A 14,771-nucleotide genomic window follows, 5' to 3' on the forward strand; every position below is an offset into this window, starting at 1 on the left:
AAGCGGCCCGCACCCACAGCACAAATCGCGCAGCCTAGGCCACCTCCTCGCCCCGCACGCCACCGCCTCCTGCTGGGCCCACTCTTTCACACACTCAAACGCCACACTGACACTCAAAAGTGTGGGCAAAACGAGAAAACGAGCGCGCCGTTTCCTACACATCTGCAGTCGCCGTTGCGCATTCGCAGCATGTCCCGGGATGCAATTCGGCCTCATTTGCATAACTCCAGACCGGCAGATCGCCACGCAAGCTCGCGACGTGCGCCTGCCACACACCGAACAAACCTTTTCAGCAATTTCCAAAAAACGGGCCTGCTCGCCTGCCCACAAGGCTCCGTCTCTTACCTGCTCTCCAGAGCCTGCTGCCTTCTGTGCTTTTCTCTCGGCACCGCTGCAGTGCACACAACTCCTGCAGCGGGAGGGGGGGAGAAAGTTCCCGCGCTCCGCCGCAGGGAAGGCTCGCTCCGTGCGCACACGTCCTTTCGATGCCAGTCCAACAAGTGCTCCGCATTAGCTGCGTCGGGGCTCCGGCGTGTCGCACCTCACCTCACCTCGCACTGCCCCCTCCTTGAATGTCTGCCGCTGGGCATGCCCCGCTCTCCTCCGCCTTATCTTATCGCGTGTGAGCACCGACAATGGCCACAATGCCGGGGAATGGCACCTGTAAAGTGTTAATTGGGGCACAGGAACAGCCCGTCTCGTCTCGGGGGGGCCGGCTTCAGAGACAATACAGCAAACACAGCGGGGCGGGGGAAGAAGACGACACCACACATGCGGGTACATTCAGCTCCGGCGGGAACGAGACATTTGTCGGTCTTTTCAAGTGCCGAGAGCCGAGCAATCCTTCACTTGTATCGTTTCTCCCCGGTGACTAGATCTGGCCCTGCGACTCTCGACCGGGCTCACCCCCGGGGCAGCCCAGCAGGTGTGAGCCTGGCCGGCACCCGGATGGGAGATTCCACCCCGGAAAAGCTCCGGTTGCTGCTGCTCCTGCAAGAGGTGTGACTGGGACCAGTAGGGAGCGCTCACCCTGCGGGCTGTGTGGCTCTCTTACGCCCCAGCCTCCTGATGGCGACACTCTGCTGCACAACCAGAGGTCAAACCGAGGTCCCGACCCTCCTTGGCCATTAGGAAACCCCAGGGCGTCTCTCAAAAAGAGACGCCGGGGGTGTCCCTCTGGTGTTAGTGCTCCCCTTTACCCATCAGTCGGGGTCTCCTCCTAATCCCCGTCTCACCTGTAACAATCAATGACGAGGCCCCCCTGTCCGTGAGATTTAGTACTCGCGCAAGAGACCGGGGGCAGAGCGCGAACGCGGTCCCCCGCCCCCCACAAAGTGCGCGCTCCGGGTTCCCTCTCGGGGCCCTGCAACACAGCGGAAGGGCAGCGAGAAGGAGCCTCTTGCTCTGATGCCGCAAGGCCACAAGAGGGCGGAGGCGCCGCGCGCCCGGCCGACGTGTTGGACCGGTGCGCTTTACGTGCTGAAATAAACACGCGAAAGCCCCGAAATGTTTCCAGAGTGCTGTGCACTGGAGGTTTTTGTCTGGTGAAGACTTGCCTGGTGCTCCTCCGTGCAGATTGTTTGTCCTCCTCCAGTGAGGGACGAGTCAACACAAGGGAGCGCATTCGCCAACATCCAGGCACGCAATGCGATTTGGAAAGCAGCTCCTTTCCAAAGAGTTGCACACGAACGATCCTTCAGTCCCGCTCGGGGGGCACGGAACCCCCGCCACACACAGCTTCAAGTAGCGAGTCAGGCGCCGGGGCTTTCGCTTACGGCCACACCACCCTGAACACGCCCGATCTCGTCTGATCTCGGAAGCTAAGCAGCGTCGGGCCTGGTTAGTACTTGGATGGGAGACTGCCTGGGAATACCAGGTGCTGTAAGCTCTTGCTCTCCCGGCCAGCAGGGGTCGCCGTTGGTGCCGTAGGCTTTGGGAGGAAAACCTGCAGGATGGAAAGGTGATCTATAGCCTCATCTCTAGAGATGTTTTGTTGCTGTGGCATGTGTGTGACCCATATTCAAAAAAAAAAACCCGTCTGTAAAACGAATATCGAAGCTGCCTCTAAATCTGCAAATGAAGATGAGTCGATAAACCACTCGTTTTTCGTATAATTAGACATATATTCATTTGTTACCGATTTCATTCATTGAGCACGGATACAATAGAGGTACAGCCATTCACTGTTTGACATGTCTGCACTGGTACAGAACCGAGCAATCAGAAAACGGTTGAAACTGTCTTTAGACTCAGCATACAGTACCGAGGCCCCCCATGACCAAATAAAGGCTAACCTCGATAATCAGCCTAAAGAACGCAGACTACAGCAAAACGACTGACTTTGAAAAGGAAATGAACGTCCGGAAGGAGTAGTGGAACTAGCTTGAGATGCTTCTCCGGACCCCTAACTAAAAGCCAGCGAGAACCAGCAGTGGCATCCACTCCTGTCGAACCGGGATCCTTCCGCAGCCACGCAGCTCGTGGTGTCCTAACCCTCCCGTATCTGATTTTGGACCAAGCACATCAGGGGAGAGCGCGAACGCAGTCCCCCACTACCAGAAATTATGCAGTCGAGATTCCCACATTTGGGGAATTCGCAGGGGTCAGCACAGCCGGAGTGCAATGGCCGAGCCTCGCCCTGGGTGAACCTCCTTCTTGATCAAGGTATCTCCCCTGCCAGGTAAGTATGAGTTAAACAGGCCCCTGCAAGCGGCCCGCACCCACAGCACAAATCGCGCAGCCTAGGCCACCTCCTCGCCCCGCACGCCACCGCCTCCTGCTGGGCCCACTCTTTCACACACTCAAACGCCACACTGACACTCAAAAGTGTGGGCAAAACGAGAAAACGAGCGCGCCGTTTCCTACACATCTGCAGTCGCCGTTGCGCATTCGCAGCATGTCCCGGGATGCAATTCGGCCTCATTTGCATAACTCCAGACCGGCAGATCGCCACGCAAGCTCGCGACGTGCGCCTGCCACACACCGAACAAACCTTTTCAGCAATTTCCAAAAAACGGGCCTGCTCGCCTGCCCACAAGGCTCCGTCTCTTACCTGCTCTCCAGAGCCTGCTGCCTTCTGTGCTTTTCTCTCGGCACCGCTGCAGTGCACACAACTCCTGCAGCGGGAGGGGGGGAGAAAGTTCCCGCGCTCCGCCGCAGGGAAGGCTCGCTCCGTGCGCACACGTCCTTTCGATGCCAGTCCAACAAGTGCTCCGCATTAGCTGCGTCGGGGCTCCGGCGTGTCGCACCTCACCTCACCTCGCACTGCCCCCTCCTTGAATGTCTGCCGCTGGGCATGCCCCGCTCTCCTCCGCCTTATCTTATCGCGTGTGAGCACCGACAATGGCCACAATGCCGGGGAATGGCACCTGTAAAGTGTTAATTGGGGCACAGGAACAGCCCGTCTCGTCTCGGGGGGGCCGGCTTCAGAGACAATACAGCAAACACAGCGGGGCGGGGGAAGAAGACGACACCACACATGCGGGTACATTCAGCTCCGGCGGGAACGAGACATTTGTCGGTCTTTTCAAGTGCCGAGAGCCGAGCAATCCTTCACTTGTATCGTTTCTCCCCGGTGACTAGATCTGGCCCTGCGACTCTCGACCGGGCTCACCCCCGGGGCAGCCCAGCAGGTGTGAGCCTGGCCGGCACCCGGATGGGAGATTCCACCCCGGAAAAGCTCCGGTTGCTGCTGCTCCTGCAAGAGGTGTGACTGGGACCAGTAGGGAGCGCTCACCCTGCGGGCTGTGTGGCTCTCTTACGCCCCAGCCTCCTGATGGCGACACTCTGCTGCACAAACAGAGGTCAAACCGAGGTCCCGACCCTCCTTGGCCATTAGGAAACCCCAGGGCGTCTCTCAAAAAGAGACGCCGGGGGTGTCCCTCTGGTGTTAGTGCTCCCCTTTACCCATCAGTCGGGGTCTCCTCCTAATCCCCGTCTCACCTGTAACAATCAATGACGAGGCCCCCCTGTCCGTGAGATTTAGTACTCGCGCAAGAGACCGGGGGCAGAGCGCGAACGCGGTCCCCCGCCCCCCACAAAGTGCGCGCTCCGGGTTCCCTCTCGGGGCCCTGCAACACAGCGGAAGGGCAGCGAGAAGGAGCCTCTTGCTCTGACGCCGCAAGGCCACAAGAGGGCGGAGGCGCCGCGCGCCCGGCCGACGTGTTGGACCGGTGCGCTTTACGTGCTGAAATAAACACGCGAAAGCCCCGAAATGTTTCCAGAGTGCTGTGCACTGGAGGTTTTTGTCTGGTGAAGACTTGCCTGGTGCTCCTCCGTGCAGATTGTTTGTCCTCCTCCAGTGCGGGACGAGCCAACACAAGGGAGCGCATTCGCCAACATCCAGGCACGCAATGCGATTTGGAAAGCAGCTCCTTTCCAAAGAGTTGCACACGAACGATCCTTCAGTCCCGCTCGGGGGGCACGGAACCCCCGCCACACACAGCTTCAAGTAGCGAGTCAGGCGCCGGGGTTTTCGCTTACGGCCACACCACCCTGAACACGCCCGATCTCGTCTGATCTCAGAAGCTAAGCAGCGTCGGGCCTGGTTAGTACTTGGATGGGAGACTGCCTGGGAATACCAGGTGCTGTAAGCTTTTGCTCTCCCGGCCAGCAGGGGTCGCCGTTGGTGCCGTAGGCTTTGGGAGGAAAACCTGCAGGATGGAAAGGTGATCTATAGCCTCATCTCTAGAGATGTTTTGTTGCTGTGGCATGTGTGTGACCCATATTCAAAAAAAAAAACCCGTCTGTAAAACGAATATCGAAGCTGCCTCTAAATCTGCAAATGAAGATGAGTCGATAAACCACTCGTTTTTCGTATAATTAGACATATATTCATTTGTTACCGATTTCATTCATTGAGCACGGATACAATAGAGGTACAGCCATTCACTGTTTGACATGTCTGCACTGGTACAGAACCGAGCAATCAGAAAACGGGTGAAACTGTCTTTAGACTCAGCATACAGTACCCAGGCCCCCCATGACCAAATAAAGGCTAACCTCGATAATCAGCCTAAAGAACGCAGACTACAGCAAAACGACTGACTTTGAAAAGGGAATGAACGTCCGGAAGGAGTAGTGGAACTAGCTTGAGATGCTTCTCCGGACCCCTAACTAAAAGCCAGCGAGATCCAGCAGCGGCGTCCACTCCTGTCGAACCGGGATCCTTCCGCAGCCACGCAGCTCGTGGTGTCCTAACCCTCCCGTATCTGATTTTGGACCAAGCACATCAGGGGAGAGCGCAAACGCAGTCCCCCACTACCAGAAATTATGCAGTCGAGATTCCCACATTTGGGGAATTCGCAGGGGTCAGCACAGCCGGAGTGCAATAGCCGAGCCTCGCCCTGGGTGAACCTCCTTCTTGATCAAGGTATCTCCCCTGCCAGGTAAGTATGAGTTAAACAGGCCCCTGCAAGCGGCCCGCACCCACAGCACAAATCGCGCAGCCTAGGCCACCTCCTCGCCCCGCACGCCACCGCCTCCTGCTGGGCCCACTCTTTCACACACTCACACGCCACACTAACACTCAAAAGTGTGGGCAAAACGAGAAAACGAGCGCGCCGTTTCCTACACATCTGCAGTCGCCGTTGCGCATTCGCAGCATGTCCCGGGATGCAATTCGGCCTCATTTGCTTAACTCCAGACCGGCAGATCGCCACGCAAGCTCGCGACGTGCGCCTGCCACACACCGAACAAACCTTTTCAGCAATTTCCAAAAAACGGGCCTGCTCGCCTGCCCACAAGGCTCCGTCTCTTACCTGCTCTCCAGAGCCTGCTGCCTTCTGTGCTTTTCTCTCGGCACCGCTGCAGTGCACACAACTCCTGCAGCGGGAGGGGGGGAGAAAGTTCCCGCGCTCCGCCGCAGGGAAGGCTCGCTCCGTGCGCACACGTCCTTTCGATGCCAGTCCAACAAGTGCTCCGCATTAGCTGCGTCGGGGCTCCGGCGTGTCGCACCTCAGCTCACCTCGCACTGCCCCCTCCTTGAATGTCTGCCGCTGGGCATGCCCCGCTCTCCTCCGCCTTATCTTATCGCGTGTGAGCACCGACAATGGCCACAATGCCGGGGAATGGCACCTGTAAAGTGTTAATTGGGGCACAGGAACAGCCCGTCTCGTCTCGGGGGGGCCGGCTTCAGAGACAATACAGCAAACACAGCGGGGCGGGGGAAGAAGACGACACCACACATGCGGGTACATTCAGCTCCGGCGGGAACGAGACATTTGTCGGTCTTTTCAAGTGCCGAGAGCCGAGCAATCCTTCACTTGTATCGTTTCTCCCCGGTGACTAGATCTGGCCCTGCGACTCTCGACCGGGCTCACCCCCGGGGCAGCCCAGCAGGTGTGAGCCTGGCCGGCACCCGGATGGGAGATTCCACCCCGGAAAAGCTCCGGTTGCTGCTGCTCCTGCAAGAGGTGTGACTGGGACCAGTAGGGAGCGCTCACCCTGCGGGCTGTGTGGCTCTCTTACGCCCCAGCCTCCTGATGGCGACACTCTGCTGCACAAACAGAGGTCAAACCGAGGTCCCGACCCTCCTTGGCCATTAGGAAACCCCAGGGCGTCTCTCAAAAAGAGACGCCGGGGGTGTCCCTCTGGTGTTAGTGCTCCCCTTTACCCATCAGTCGGGGTCTCCTCCTAATCCCCGTCTCACCTGTAACAATCAATGACGAGGCCCCCCTGTCCGTGAGATTTAGTACTCGCGCAAGAGACCGGGGGCAGAGCGCGAACGCGGTCCCCCGCCCCCCACAAAGTGCACGCTCCGGGTTCCCTCTCGGGGCCCTGCAACACAGCGGAAGGGCAGCGAGAAGGAGCCTCTTGCTCTGATGCCGCAAGGCCACAAGAGGGCGGAGGCGCCGCGCGCCCGGCCGACGTGTTGGACCGGTGCGCTTTACGTGCTGAAATAAACACGCGAAAGCCCCGAAATGTTTCCAGAGTGCTGTGCACTGGAGGTTTTTGTCTGGTGAAGACTTGCCTGGTGCTCCTCCGTGCAGATTGTTTGTCCTCCTCCAGTGCGGGACGAGCCAACACAAGGGAGCGCATTCGCCAACATCCAGGCACGCAATGCGATTTGGAAAGCAGCTCCTTTCCAAAGAGTTGCACACGAACGATCCTTCAGTCCCGCTCGGGGGGCACGGAACCCCCGCCACACACAGCTTCAAGTAGCGAGTCAGGCGCCGGGGCTTTCGCTTACGGCCACACCACCCTGAACACGCCCGATCTCGTCTGATCTCGGAAGCTAAGCAGCGTCGGGCCTGGTTAGTACTTGGATGGGAGACTGCCTGGGAATACCAGGTGCTGTAAGCTTTTGCTCTCCCGACCAGCAGGGGTCGCCGTTGGTGCCGTAGGCTTTGGGAGGAAAACCTGCAGGATGGAAAGGTGATCTATAGCCTCATCTCTAGAGATGTTTTGTTGCTGTGGCATGTGTGTGACCCATATTCAAAAAAAAAAACCCGTCTGTAAAACGAATATCGAAGCTGCCTCTAAATCTGCAAATGAAGATGAGTCGATAAACCACTCGTTTTTCGTATAACTAGACATATATTCATTTGTTACCGATTTCATTCATTGAGCACGGATACAGTAGAGGTACAGCCATTCACTGTTTGACATGTCTGCACTGGTACAGAACCGAGCAATCAGAAAACGGGTGAAACTGTCTTTAGACTCAGCATACAGTACCGAGGCCCCCCATGACCAAATAAAGGCTAACCTCGATAATCAGCCTAAAGAACGCAGACTACAGCAAAACGACTGACTTTGAAAAGGGAATGAACGTCCGGAAGGAGTAGTGGAACTAGCTTGAGATGCTTCTCCGGACCCCTAACTGAAAGCCAGCGAGAACCAGCAGCGGCGTCCACTCCTGTCGAACCGGGATCCTTCCGCAGCCACGCAGCTCGTGGTGTCCTAACCCTCCCGTATCTGATTTTGGACCAAGCACATCAGGGGAGAGCGCGAACGCAGTCCCCCACTACCAGAAATTATGCAGTCGAGATTCCCACATTTGGGGAATTCGCAGGGGTCAGCACAGCCGGAGTGCAATGGCCAAGCCTCGCTCTGGGTGAACCTCCTTCTTGATCAAGGTATCTCCCCTGCCAGGTAAGTATGAGTTAAACAGGCCCCTGCAAGCGGCCCGCACCCACAGCACAAATCGCGCAGCCTAGGCCACCTCCTCGCCCCGCACGCCATCGCCTCCTGCTGGTCCCACTCTTTCACACACTCACACGCCACACTAACACTCAAAAGTGTGGGCAAAACGAGAAAACGAGCGCGCCGTTTCCTACACATCTGCAGTCGCCGTTGCGCATTCGCAGCATGTCCCGGGATGCAATTCGGCCTCATTTGCATAACTCCAGACCGGCAGATCGCCACGCAAGCTCGCGACGTGCGCCTGCCACACACCGAACAAACCTTTTCAGCAATTTCCAAAAAACGGGCCTGCTCGCCTGCCCACAAGGCTCCGTCTCTTACCTGCTCTCCAGAGCCTGCTGCCTTCTTTGCTTTTCTCTCGGCACCGCTGCAGTGCACACAACTCCTGCAGCGGGAGGGGGGGAGAAAGTTCCCACGCTCCGCCGCAGGGAAGGCTCGCTCCGTGCGCACACGTCGTTTCGATGCCAGTCCAACAAGTGCTCCGCATTAGCTGCGTCGGGGCTCCGGCGTGTCGCACCTCACCTCACCTCGCACTGCCCCCTCCTTGAATGTCTGCCGCTGGGCATGCCCTGCTCTCCTCCGCCTTATCTTATCGCGTGTGAGCACCGACAATGGCCACAATGCCGGGGAATGGCACCTGTAAAGTGTTAATTGGGGCACAGGAACAGCCCGTCTCGTCTCGGGGGGGCCGGCTTCAGAGACAATACAGCAAACACAGCGGGGCGGGGGAAGAAGACGACACCACACATGCGGGTACATTCAGCTCCGGCGGGAACGAGACATTTGTCGGTCTTTTCAAGTGCCGAGAGCCGAGCAATCCTTCACTTGTATCGTTTCTCCCCGGTGACTAGATCTGGCCCTGCGACTCTCGACCGGGCTCACCCCCGGGGCAGCCCAGCAGGTGTGAGCCTGGCCGGCACCCGGATGGGAGATTCCACCCCGGAAAAGCTCCGGTTGCTGCTGCTCCTGCAAGAGGTGTGACTGGGACCAGTAGGGAGCGCTCACCCTGCGGGCTGTGTGGCTCTCTTACGCCCCAGCCTCCTGATGGCGACACTCTGCTGCACAAACAGAGGTCAAACCGAGGTCCCGACCCTCCTTGGCCATTAGGAAACCCCAGGGCGTCTCTCAAAAAGAGACGCCGGGGGTGTCCCTCTGGTGTTAGTGCTCCCCTTTACCCATCAGTTGGGGTCTCCTCCTAATCCCCGTCTCACCTGTAACAATCAATGACGAGGCCCCCCTGTCCGTGAGATTTAGTACTCGCGCAAGAGACCGGGGGCAGAGCGCGAACGCGGTCCCCCGCCCCCCACAAAGTGCGCGCTCCGGGTCCTGCAACACAGCGGAAGGGCAGCGAGAAGGAGCCTCTTGCTCTGACGCCGCAAGGCCACAAGAGGGCGGAGGCGCCGCGCGCCCAGCCGACGTGTTGGACCGGTGCGCTTTACGTGCTGAAATAAACACGCGAAAGCCCCGAAATGTTTCCAGAGTGCTGTGCACTGGAGGTTTTTGTCTGGTGAAGGCTTGCCTGGTGCTCCTCCGTGCAGATTGTTTGTCCTCCTCCAGTGCGGGACGAGCCAACACAAGGGAGCGCATTCGCCAACATCCAGGCACGCAATGCGATTTGGAAAGCAGCTCCTTTCCAAAGAGTTGCACACGAACGATCCTTCAGTCCCGCTCGGGGGGCACGGAACCCCCGCCACACACAGCTTCAAGTAGCGAGTCAGGCGCCGGGGCTTTTGCTTACGGCCACACCACCCTGAACACGCCCGATCTCGTCTGATCTCGGAAGCTAAGCAGCGTCGGGCCTGGTTAGTACTTGGATGGGAGACTGCCTGGGAATACCAGGTGCTGTAAGCTTTTGCTCTCCCGGCCAGCAGGGGTCGCCGTTGGTGCCGTAGGCTTTGGGAGGAAAACCTGCAGGATGGAAAGGTGATCTATAGCCTCATCTCTAGAGATGTTTTGTTGCTGTGGCATGTGTGTGACCCATATTCAAAAAAAAAAACCCGTCTGTAAAACGAATATCGAAGCTGCTTCTAAATCTGCAAATGAAGATGAGTCGATAAACCACTCGTTTTTCGTATAACTAGACATATATTCATTTGTTACCGATTTCATTCATTGAGCATGGATACAGTAGAGGTACAGCCATTCACTGTTTGACATGTCTGCACTGGTACAGAACCGAGCAATCAGAAAACGGGTGAAACTGTCTTTAGACTCAGCATACAGTACCGAGGCCCCCCATGACCAAATAAAGGCTAACCTCGATAATCAGCCTAAAGAACGCAGACTACAGCAAAACGACTGACTTTGAAAAGGGAATGAACGTCCGGAAGGAGTAGTGGAACTAGCTTGAGATGCTTCTCCGGACCCCTAACTAAAAGCCAGCGAGAACCAGCAGCGGCGTCCACTCCTGTCGAACCGGGATCCTTCCGCAGCCACGCAGCTCGTGGTGTCCTAACCCTCCCGTATCTGATTTTGGACCAAGCACATCAGGGGAGAGCGCGAACGCAGTCCCCCACTACCAGAAATTATGCAGTCGAGATTCCCACATTTGGGGAATTCGCAGGGGTCAGCACAGCCGGAGTGCAATGGCCAAGCCTCGCCCTGGGTGAACCTCCTTCTTGATCAAAGTATCTCCCCTGCCAGGTAAGTATGAGTTAAACAGGCCCCTGCAAGCGGCCCGCACCCACAGCACAAATCGCGCAGCCTAGGCCACCTCCTCGCCCCGCACGCCACCGCCTCCTGCTGGGCCCACTCTTTCACACACTCACACGCCACACTAACACTCAAAAGTGTGGGCAAAACGAGAAAACGAGCGCGCCGTTTCCTACACATCTGCAGTCGCCGTTGCGCATTCGCAGCATGTCCCGGGATGCAATTCGACCTCATTTGCATAACTCCAGACCGGCAGATCGCCACGCAAGCTCGCGACGTGCGCCTGCCACACACCGAACAAACCTTTTCAGCAATTTCCAAAAAACGGGCCTGCTCGCCTGCCCACAAGGCTCCGTCTCTTACCTGCTCTCCAGAGCCTGCTGCCTTCTGTGCTTTTCTCTCGGCACCGCTGCAGTGCACACAACTCCTGCAGCGGGAGGGGGGGAGAAAGTTCCCACGCTCCGCCGCAGGGAAGGCTCGCTCCGTGCGCACACGTCCTTTCGATGCCAGTCCAACAAGTGCTCCGCATTAGCTGCGTCGGGGCTCCGGCGTGTCGCACCTCACCTCACCTCGCACTACCCCCTCCTTGAATGTCTGCCGCTGGGCATGCCCCGCTCTCCTCCGCCTTATCTTATCGCGTGTGAGCACCGACAATGGCCACAATGCCGGGGAATGGCACCTGTAAAGTGTTAATTGGGGCACAGGAACAGCCCGTCTCGTCTCGGGGGGGCCGGCTTCAGAGACAATACAGCAAACACAGCGGGGCGGGGGAAGAAGACGACACCACACATGCGGGTACATTCAGCTCCGGCGGGAACGAGACATTTGTCGGTCTTTTCAAGTGCCGAGAGCCGAGCAATCCTTCACTTGTATCGTTTCTCCCCGGTGACTAGATCTGGCCCTGCGACTCTCGACTGGGCTCACCCCCGGGGCAGCCCAGCAGGTGTGAGCCTGGCCGGCACCCGGATGGGAGATTCCACCCCGGAAAAGCTCCGGTTGCTGCTGCTCCTGCAAGAGGTGTGACTGGGACCAGTAGGGAGCGCTCACCCTGCGGGCTGTGTGGCTCTCTTACGCCCCAGGCTCCTGATGGCGACACTCTGCTGCACAAACAGGCGCCGTCCTTCGGGGGAGGCGTCAAACCGAGGTCCCGACCCTCCTTGGCCATTAGGAAACCCCAGGGCGTCTCTCAAAAGGAGACGCCGGGGGTGTCCCTCTGGTGTTAGTGCTCCCCTTTACCCATCAGTCGGGGTCTCCTCCTAATCCCCGTCTCACCTGTAACAATCAATGACGAGGCCCCCCTGTCCGTGAGATTTAGTACTCGCGCAAGAGACCGGGGGCAGAGCGCGAACGCGGTCCCCCGCCCCCCACAAAGTGTGCGCTCCGGGTTCCCTCTCGGGGCCCTGCAACACAGCGGAAGGGCAGCGAGAAGGAGCCTCTTGCTCTGACGCCGCAAGGCCACAAGAGGGCGGAGGCGCCGCGCGCCCGGCCGACGTGTTGGACCGGTGCGCTTTACGTGCTGAAATAAACACGCGAAAGCCCCGAAATGTTTCCAGAGTGCTGTGCACTGGAGGTTTTTGTCTGGTGAAGACTTGCCTGGTGCTCCTCCGTGCAGATTATTTGTCCTCCTCCAGTGCGGGACGTGCCAACACAAGGGAGCGCATTCGCCAACATCCAGGCACGCAATGCGATTTGGAAAGCAGCTCCTTTCCAAAGAGTGGCACACGAACGATCCTTCAGTCCCGCTCGGGGGGCACGGAACCCCCGCCACACACAGCTTCAAGTAGCGAGTCAGGCGCCGGGGCTTTCGCTTACGGCCACACCACCCTGAACACGCCCGATCTCGTCTGATCTCGGAAGCTAAGCAGCGTCGGGCCTGGTTAGTACTTGGATGGGAGACTGCCTGGGAATACCAGGTGCTGTAAGCTTTTGCTCTCCCGGCCAGCAGGGGTCGCCGTTGGTGCCGTAGGCTTTGGGAGGAAAACCTGCAGGATGGAAAGGTGATCTATAGCCTCATCTCTAGAGATGTTTTGTTGCTGTGGCATGTGTGTGACCCATATTCAAAAAAAAAAACCCGTCTGTAAAACGAATATCGAAGCTGCCTCTAAATCTGCAAATGAAGATGAGTCGATAAACCACTCGTTTTCCGTATAACTAGACATATATTCATTTGTTACCGATTTCATTCATTGAGCACGGATACAATAGAGGTACAGCCATTCACTGTTTGACATGTCTGCACTGGTACAGAACCGAGCAATCAGAAAACGGGTGAAACTGTCTTTAGACTCAGCATACAGTACCGAGGCCCCCCATGACCAAATAAAGGCTAACCTCGATAATCAGCCTAAAGAACGCAGACTACAGCAAAACGACTGACTTTGAAAAGGGAATGAACGTCCGGAAGGAGTAGTGGAACTAGCTTGAGATGCTTCTCCGGACCCCTAACTAAAAGCCAGCGAGAACCAGCAGCGGCGTCCACTCCTGTCGAACCGGGATCCTTCCGCAGCCACGCAGCTCGTGGTGTCCTAACCCTCCCGTATCTGATTTTGGACCGAGCACATCAGGGGAGAGCGCGAACGCAGTCCCCCACTACCAGAAATTATGCAGTCGAGATTCCCACATTTGGGGAATTCGCAGGGGTCAGCACAGCCGGAGTGCAATGGCCAAGCCTCGCCCTGGGTGAACCTCCTTCTTGATCAAAGTATCTCCCCTGCCAGGTAAGTATGAGTTAAACAGGCCCCTGCAAGCGGCCCGCACCCACAGCACAAATCGCGCAGCCTAGGCCACCTCCTCGCCCCGCACGCCACCGCCTCCTGCTGGGCCCACTCTTTCACACACTCACACGCCACACTAACACTCAAAAGTGTGGGCAAAACGAGAAAACGAGCGCGCCGTTTCCTACACATCTGCAGTCGCCGTTGCGCATTCGCAGCATGTCCCGGGATGCAATTCGGCCTCATTTGCATAACTCCAGACCGGCAGATCGCCACGCAAGCTCGCGACGTGCGCCTGCCACACACCGAACAAACCTTTTCAGCAATTTCCAAAAAACGGGCCTGCTCGCCTGCCCACAAGGCTCCGTCTCTTACCTGCTCTCCAGAGCCTGCTGCCTTCTGTGCTTTTCTCTCGGCACCGCTGCAGTGCACACAACTCCTGCAGCGGGAGGGGGGGAGAAAGTTCCCACGCTCCGCCGCAGGGAAGGCTCACTCCGTGCGCACACGTCCTTTCGATGCCAGTCCAACAAGTGCTCCGCATTAGCTGCGTCGGGGCTCCGGCGTGTCGCACCTCACCTCACCTCGCACTGCCCCCTCCTTGAATGTCTGCCGTTGGGCATGCCCCGCTCTCCTCCGCCTTATCTTATCGCGTGTGAGCACCGACAATGGCCACAATGCCGGGGAATGGCACCTGTAAAGTGTTAATTGGGGCACAGGAACAGCCCGTCTCGTCTCGGGGGGGCCGGCTTCAGAGACAATACAGCAAACACAGCGGGGCGGGGGAAGAAGACGACACCACACATGCGGGTACATTCAGCTCCGGCGGGAACGAGACATTTGTCGGTCTTTTCAAGTGCCGAGAGCCGAGCAATCCTTCACTTGTATCGTTTCTCCCCGGTGACTAGATCTGGCCCTGCGACTCTCGACTGGGCTCACCCCCGGGGCAGCCCAGCAGGTGTGAGCCTGGCCGGCACCCGGATGGGAGATTCCACCCCGGAAAAACTCCGGTTGCTGCTGCTCCTGCAAGAGGTGTGACTGGGACCAGTAGGGAGCGCTCACCCTGCGGGCTGTGTGGCTCTCTTACGCCCCAGCCTCCTGATGGCGACACTCTGCTGCACAAACAGGCGCCGTCCTTCGGGGGAGGCGTCAAACCGAGGTCCCGACCCTCCTTGGCCATTAGGAAACCCCAGGGCGTCTCTCAAAAAGAGACGCCGGGGGTGTCCCTCTGGTGTTAGTGCTCCCCTTTACCCATCAGTCGGG

General features: G+C 58.0%; 10 non-coding genes across 10 annotated transcripts; 5 read left to right on the forward strand and 5 right to left on the reverse strand.

Moving 5' to 3' along the window:
- The first annotated feature begins 1,769 nt into the window (after nt 1-1,769).
- On the forward strand, nt 1,770-1,888 carry LOC138236748 (5S ribosomal RNA). The gene has a single exon (XR_011188815.1). It is a non-coding gene; the product is annotated as a 5S ribosomal RNA (ribosomal RNA).
- Nucleotides 1,889-2,524: 636 nt separating this feature from the next.
- On the reverse strand, nt 2,525-2,688 carry LOC138236725 (U1 spliceosomal RNA). Its single transcript, XR_011188792.1, has one exon. It is a non-coding gene; the product is annotated as a U1 spliceosomal RNA (small nuclear RNA).
- A 1,788-nt stretch (nt 2,689-4,476) lies between these two features.
- Nucleotides 4,477-4,595, forward strand: LOC138236718 (5S ribosomal RNA). Its single transcript, XR_011188787.1, has one exon. It is a non-coding gene; the product is annotated as a 5S ribosomal RNA (ribosomal RNA).
- A 636-nt stretch (nt 4,596-5,231) lies between these two features.
- On the reverse strand, nt 5,232-5,395 carry LOC138236734 (U1 spliceosomal RNA). Its single transcript, XR_011188802.1, has one exon. It is a non-coding gene; the product is annotated as a U1 spliceosomal RNA (small nuclear RNA).
- A 1,788-nt stretch (nt 5,396-7,183) lies between these two features.
- On the forward strand, nt 7,184-7,302 carry LOC138236661 (5S ribosomal RNA). The gene has a single exon (XR_011188734.1). It is a non-coding gene; the product is annotated as a 5S ribosomal RNA (ribosomal RNA).
- A 636-nt stretch (nt 7,303-7,938) lies between these two features.
- Nucleotides 7,939-8,102, reverse strand: LOC138236736 (U1 spliceosomal RNA). The gene has a single exon (XR_011188804.1). It is a non-coding gene; the product is annotated as a U1 spliceosomal RNA (small nuclear RNA).
- A 1,775-nt stretch (nt 8,103-9,877) lies between these two features.
- On the forward strand, nt 9,878-9,996 carry LOC138236673 (5S ribosomal RNA). The gene has a single exon (XR_011188745.1). It is a non-coding gene; the product is annotated as a 5S ribosomal RNA (ribosomal RNA).
- A 636-nt stretch (nt 9,997-10,632) lies between these two features.
- On the reverse strand, nt 10,633-10,796 carry LOC138236731 (U1 spliceosomal RNA). Its single transcript, XR_011188798.1, has one exon. It is a non-coding gene; the product is annotated as a U1 spliceosomal RNA (small nuclear RNA).
- Nucleotides 10,797-12,603: 1,807 nt separating this feature from the next.
- LOC138236685 (5S ribosomal RNA) lies at nt 12,604-12,722 on the forward strand. The gene has a single exon (XR_011188756.1). It is a non-coding gene; the product is annotated as a 5S ribosomal RNA (ribosomal RNA).
- Nucleotides 12,723-13,358: 636 nt separating this feature from the next.
- On the reverse strand, nt 13,359-13,522 carry LOC138236732 (U1 spliceosomal RNA). Its single transcript, XR_011188799.1, has one exon. It is a non-coding gene; the product is annotated as a U1 spliceosomal RNA (small nuclear RNA).
- Nucleotides 13,523-14,771: the final 1,249 nt, after the last annotated feature.

The sequence above is a fragment of the Lepisosteus oculatus genome, unplaced genomic scaffold, assembly GCF_040954835.1.
Source record: "Lepisosteus oculatus isolate fLepOcu1 unplaced genomic scaffold, fLepOcu1.hap2 HAP2_SCAFFOLD_93, whole genome shotgun sequence".
NCBI classification, from domain to species: domain Eukaryota; kingdom Metazoa; phylum Chordata; class Actinopteri; order Semionotiformes; family Lepisosteidae; genus Lepisosteus; species Lepisosteus oculatus.